The 6,824-nt window shown below is 42.3% G+C and overlaps 1 long non-coding RNA gene across 1 annotated transcript; it reads right to left on the minus strand.

Annotated features, from left to right (window-relative positions):
* Positions 1–1,026: 1,026 nt before the first annotated feature.
* Positions 1,027–3,309, minus strand: LOC113597818 (uncharacterized). The gene is made up of 3 exons (XR_003418576.2): positions 3,136–3,309; positions 2,688–2,774; positions 1,027–1,216 (listed from the first exon to the last, which is right to left on the minus strand). It is a non-coding gene; the product is annotated as an uncharacterized LOC113597818 (long non-coding RNA).
* Between the last annotated feature and the right edge of the window lie 3,515 nt (positions 3,310–6,824).

Consider the following 6,824-nt stretch of genomic DNA (forward strand, 5'->3'; position numbering starts at 1 on the left):
TCACAAACTGTGAGATCATGACCTGAGCTGAAATCAAGAGTTGGGCACTTAACTGAGCCATCCAGGTGCCCCATCTCTGGAAATACATTTTATATCACAACCCAGTGGTGTGTGTGTGTGTGTGTGCGCGCGTGTGCGCGCACGTGTGCTCACTGTGTATAACAGGAACGTGTCATAAAATATTTAATACATGTAATAACAGTTTTTTAGTTTGATTTATTTAAGTAATTTCTACACTGTATTTGGGACTGGAACTCAGAACCCCAAAATTGAGAGTCTCATGCATTTTCGACTGAGCCAGCCAGGTGCCCCAGGGATAACAATTTAATATATGTGATGCACTATGATATTTTCCATTAACTAAGTAATGTTATGTTATGATCTATTTTTAAAGGATCGGGACCCTGAAGCAACTCAAGAGCACATCCCCATTATCTTGGAAAACACTGATGTGAAATATGTGATGGTTATAATTTAGTGGTTATCATCATCATCATCATCATCATCATTAGTTGATACTAAATACCACCTTAGTTAATATGCAATTGCTTATCTAATAGTGTGTGTGCTGTTCAGTATACACTTATATGTTGCAAAAAATAGTCATTCCACCTGTCAGAGGAAGGTAGGTGGCTAGCTACGTACACAATTAAAATTACTTTAGCAAGAGCTAGTCTATGTGGAACCACTGCTTAAAAAGAAAAACAATTCTCTTAATTTTGTTTTAACTTTGTGTATCAGTGATGTATTTGTAAATTGTATTGTCATTCCCACAGGGGAAAAGAAGAGAAAAATCAGATATACCTAAAAACTCAGAAACACCATCGTAAACAGACAAAAAAGGAGACTACATTGTACAGTCCATATAATCAAATACAAATTAAATTCCCACTTAATGCTAGCTCCCTTATTTTGTCTACCTCCTGTCCCTTATCAAAGTACTTCTCTCCTGCATTGTTAAGCATCTGAATTCCTGACTCGCAATGACACTTGCAATATATTTGGCTGAAAAAATAGTGGCCATACTTTTCTGATTACATGATGCATTTATTGTTTCTGGTTGTGTGGTTGTATATGAAAGGGAAACTATGGATTGAGTTTTATAAATCCATATTCCTTATATTCCATTTGATGTATCTTTTAGGTATAGCATATGCTATATCATTGTCTTGCTCGACTTTCATCTTGGAGGTGGTACTCTTGTTTTTCATTATACCTGGAATAAAAACACAGAGGAATTATTGTTGGTATCAATCGGGTAAAAGAACAACAGGTGTTATAGCTATATTATTCCGTAAATCGAACAAGGTGAGTTGACTATCTCAAACCCCACTCCTTCCCTTCCCTCACTTTCTGTCCCTTCACTGGTCCAGGATGAGGTGGCACAGCCTACTGGAGCTGAAAGGTGTCCTGAGGCTCACACCCCCAGTAGATGGGTGAGGAGCGGTGGCTTGCTCATGGCAGGCAGTGAGCAAATATGCCAAAGATAAGGAAAAAGGACACCTTTCAGGAGAAAGCTGCAAGCACAGCCGTGGCCTCCTGGCTCTTAGCGCTCTGCATCACGTGGTCTCAGAGAGTTCCAGGAGGGCCAAGACAGAAGAGAAACCACCAGAAGTGCCGCTCATAGGACTGCTGTGTGCGGTTGTAGAATTTGTGTGCTGCACAAAGGCACCTAGTGGGTGAGAGTGGGCAGTAAGGCTTGAAGATCAGCCTATGTTCTGTTTGCTATGCTAGGAACCCACAGGGCAGTATAAGCCCACAGAGGGTTCTCATTTCTAATATGTCCAGCAAGGGGGGATATGTGACTACTTCGTTAATCTCGAGGGGCACCTTTTCCCAAATCCATTTGTCCTGAGGGGGCATCTGTCTCCAGTTTGCACAAAAGTGCCATGTAGGCTATTGGTGGCCACACTGGTACCCTCTGCAGTCATGCAGCAGTGTCCCTAGGAATGGCTACGCATCCTCACTTGCCCTCAACTTCCCTTGATGTCCCTAGAGTAGTAGGGAAGGGCAGAAGGTAGGGCTCCTGCTTAGAAGGAGATCTGAGGGAGGTGACAGGTTAGAGATTGGTTTAGGAAGCTTAGGAAATAACTCGGAATTGTACAAGGAGCTGGAAATGTAGTTTTCCTGTGGCTAAAATGTTGAATGTTAATAAAATTAATGTAAAGCACTCCATGTCCAGTAGAATTATTTTACTGTATTTGCAAGTGTCCACATCAAGTATTTGCCATCATTAATGTGGACCATTAAGGTTACAGTCCATTTGGTTTCTGGTCTGCTTTGTTTTAGGGTAAGAAGCCTCTTCATCAGACACTAAGAAAGGAAGTGTCAGGGAGGGGCCAAGACTAACACAAGTTAAGTGTTATGATACCATGTAGATACTATTTACTTTGTAAGAAATTGAATCGTTTTTGCATACTGCATATCTCCAACAAATATTCACCTTCTGACTTTACTGATTGTCAAGTGTCGATTCCTGTCTTTTGAGATCAACAGAATTTTCGCTAGTATTCAAACAAAACATGCAGAGCCAAACAAAAGACAAATAACCCGAAAGGATGCCGTAACACTTGCAGATCATCTATGTCTGGACTAATATTCTCTACCGCTAAAATATGTGCATCAAGTGACAATTACAGTCAGGTTCGTATGATCAGGGTTAGGAATGAGGATTTTGCGCGATATACCTGAATATTTTGATGGATATTCATTGTGTTGATATGCTTCGTTGTTTTCATTTGATTCATTTGGCAATCCATGGAGTTTTATGGGTGCTGCAAAATATTTGCAACTATTTACTTATCTTGAAAACTTGTCACAGGAAAATGTAATTACCCTAGGATATAATTGTACTTCCCCAGTGGCTAGTGGTACTTGTTTTTTAAAAGCTTTATTTATTTATTTTGAGAGAGCGAGCGAGAAAGTCGGGGAGGGGCAGAGAGAGAGAGAGGGGAGTGAGGGGATCCTGAGCAGGCTTCACGCTCTCAGAGCCGGATGTGGGGCTCGAGCTCACAAATTCTGAGATCATTAACTGAGCGGAAGTCAAGACTCAGATACTTAACCAACTGAGCCACCCAGGCGCCCCAGCTAGTGTTACTTTCTAAGCTTATTATTGTCCAGTTAATTTTTACTCACCAGAATCAGCTACGTGTAAATAAAGGTGACAGTCCACTAAAAGTACAAAAATAAAAAAGCAAAATAACTTAGGGCATTTGTCCATTATTTAAATATTTTAATTCTTTTATGGGAAAAAGTTTAACTGTGGCCCAGTTATCTGCTCCTCCTCTATCCTTTGAACCAAGGTGCTCTGCTGCCTTCAGGGTTCTGAAGTAGGGCCACTTACTATGAGGTCAGCACACATCACTATGATGTATGGCCTCACAGAGTCAAGCCAGCCAGTGGGGTGACTGAGAGAATGAAGGGGCGGGCCGAGCAGGCTACCATAGCAGCTGTGGAATTAGCTCCCTGCCCTCAGAGAGCTTGTAGTTAGTAACAGGAAGCCGACAGACATCAGTGGTAATGCAGGCTGACTCACATCACGAGAATCCAACAGAGGAGGGAGTAGAATGTAAACAAACAGGAGGGATCTTGTGATCAAAATGCCTGGATTCCAATCCTGGTCCCTCACTTATCAGTTGACGTTCAGCAAGCGACTTGCTTTCTGAGTCTCAGTTTTCTCATCTGTAAAATGGGAGTGAAAATAGTACCTCTTGCATATGGTTACTGTGGTGGTTAAATAAGTTAATCAGTGTAACGTTCCCACAGCTGTGTCTGAACAAATGGCAGCTGTTGCTATTATACATGGGAGTATCTACATCCAGAGTAAACAAGTCCGTACGCTTCTAACCCCCGAGATGTTATTCAGAGACCTAAACCCAAGTGACTGCCTCCCAGAGTTTATTTTACGGAGGCAAAATGGATAATCCCCAAATGTGAAAATGGAAATGAAATGTAGGTGGCATACGGGAAGGTTGTTAGCCCCTTGCCCTTATCCTTGCCCTATCCAGAAGTTCTCATTATGCACGAGGCAGTCTCAGGCTGCCCCTCTTCCACAGTCACGTAGAAGAGAGCGAGCCAGCAGGTCTTTGGACCCTTCCCAGACCCACTGAGATTAAGCATGGGATCCTGCCTGTCCTGTGTGAGAGCAGCAAAAGTCAGCTACCCTTCATGAATCTCGTGTGGATGATTGGTTTCGTACCCACCTGATAGCCCTAGGCTTTTTTCTTGTGGCAGGCTTTTGCTTTATTCCTCCAACACCCTATTCCTTTCTTCTTCCCATCATTCTCTGGCTGTGAATGGCCCTTGTGAGGCCTTGGCCCTCGCTGTGTCTCTACCCTGGTTTCTCAGGATTGCATCTCTGACTCATTCCTTCCGTAGTCGTTTGTCTTTAGACCTGGATCGATCCTGCTGTTTGTTCCCTTTTGTCTTCATGTTGGGCTATCGATCTTCCCATGGCACGGATGCTTTCGTCAGTGTATAAGTCAGGATTGTACCAGAGAAATAGAACCAATAGATATGTATGTCATACACACATACGTACATACATGCATATGTGTGTATATCCTATATAGAGAGAAGATATACATATAGTATATGAGTACATATATATTTTCTATATATCTGTATATCTCTGTCTATCTATCTATGAATTGGCTTACACAGGTACAATTTTTTCTTCAGCCAAACCTCAGTTTTGTTCTTAAGGCTTTTCCACTGATCGGATGAGGCCCACTTCCATTGTTGAGGATAATCTCCTTTACTTAAACCGATTGTAGATGTTAATCATAGCTACAAAATACTTGCACAGGAGCACCCAGAGTAGTGTGTGATTGGATAATGACGTACTATAGCCTAGCCAAATTGACACATAAAGCTGACTAAACATTACACCTAGTCTCTCCAAAATTCCCCCGAGGGCTAGTGAGTACATTGCTCCCCTTAGACTTGGTCTGTCTCTTGGCTTTAATATGCCATGTACCCAGCCTAGCTGGCTATCCCTACCCACCTGCAAGGATATGGCTCTATATTAATGATATTGACAGAAGTCTAGAGGGAAGCATGGGTTAGACAGCCATTTAATTCTGTTCTCATTTTATAATCCCTCTGGAGTTACAGGTAAGGCTTTAGTAAACAATTAGGCTTGAGGTAAACTAATACTGTATTGGTGATATATAAAACAGTGCACTACAGACAATACTACGTTGGGAATCTTCTAGTCTGTGATTTTGGAAACTACTTCCCGTAGAGAACTTTAAAAATACAGATTCTCAGGTACCAACCCCCAAGACCTATTAATTCTGTGTCTTTAGGGAGATACTGCATATATACATTTGAAAAACCTTTTTCCTGGTGATTTGGACACTCCTGATATGGTCTGGCCTCCTCATGTGACTGACTGACAAGGAAATTCTTACGACAATCTTTCAGCTGATCTATGCAACCTATACATTCTGTCTTTCAAAGTTCTCTTATTTCTAGGAACGGGTTCCCTTTAGGGTTGATTCTCTGCCGTAAGATTAATTATGCGTTCTCCTCTCCTTCACTGTCTCCAGTTGCGCTACAACCTTCCACAAACAGGCTCAGCAGCACTCCCAAATCAGACCAGTCTGGCCCGCAGAGAGGGTACTAGAAGGGCCTCTGTACCCGTATGCAACACCTCCTTACAATCTGACTTTGGAGCATCAATCCTGGCTATTTTAACCAAGCTCTTCCCTTGTTCTCTGTGCTACTGACAGCATCCCTTGCCTTGCTTTGCCACCATCAGAACCAGGGTTTGGCCTTTTTCTGAAAGTTACTCTTCTTTAACTAACGTCCCGCCAGTGAACCAAAGTTCTAATGGCTGGGCCTCACCACTACTCTTTCCTTCTTAGCCTTGCTGCCTTCCTGTTTCCTTTCCTTTCTGCTGGTTCAGTCTCTATAATCTGGCTCCCACCCTCTTTTTGCCACTATCACTCTTTTGTGATCTCTGTGCCTTATGCTGTATTGGGGGAATTATATAATTAATTATATAATTAATATTAATTAATTCATACCTGTGCCTCACCAAATTGCTATGAGAAGATGAAATAAGCATTCTAGTCTAGAATTGTTTGGCTATTTGCCCAGCTCTCGTAGGTTACTGGTGCCTTGCCAAACTGTGGCTGAGCCTACTGTAGTCCAGTTGTCTCTTTGAAATGTGGTCCATTCTGCATGCAGAGTAGGGAGATCATAGACAAAAAACGTGACAGTGCCTCCTGGCAGCATGTGGCACGTAGGAAAGGAGAGACAGCAGGATCTGGCCTAAGATTGAGGCTGGAGATAGAGGAGAGGTGGCTTGATGAAATAAATCAGTGACACTAGTACAAAATGGGGGAGGATATCTGTTTTAACAGGAGAGTGTCATACGAAGAGCTCTGGAAATCTGAGTTAAACACAGATCTACTTACCTACGTACAGTAGCACAGCTACTAAAAATAGTTTAATGATTCGAGGCTACATCAGTTTTCTTTCGTCTTTACAACAACTCAATATGGGACAAGGCGTGCAAGGTATCCTCACATACTCCCGTGGTTTTCATTTCAATTATAGGTTGGTCACTTCCGGTTTAGATCTCTAGTTTGCACCTCTCCTGTGAAACTCTATCCAGCCTTCACGACATCTCCAATAGAATCACAAATTCAGTGTTTCCAAAAGAGAGTTCTTTAAAAAAAATTTTTTTTAACATTTATTTATTTTTGGGAGACAGAGCATGAGCAGGGAAGCGGTAGAGAGAGAGGGAGATACAGATTCTGAAGCAGGCTCCAGGTTCTGAGCTGCCAGCACGGAGCCCGATGTGGGGCTCGAAC

Source organism: Acinonyx jubatus, chromosome X (genome assembly GCF_027475565.1).
Source record: "Acinonyx jubatus isolate Ajub_Pintada_27869175 chromosome X, VMU_Ajub_asm_v1.0, whole genome shotgun sequence".
NCBI lineage: Eukaryota > Metazoa > Chordata > Mammalia > Carnivora > Felidae > Acinonyx > Acinonyx jubatus.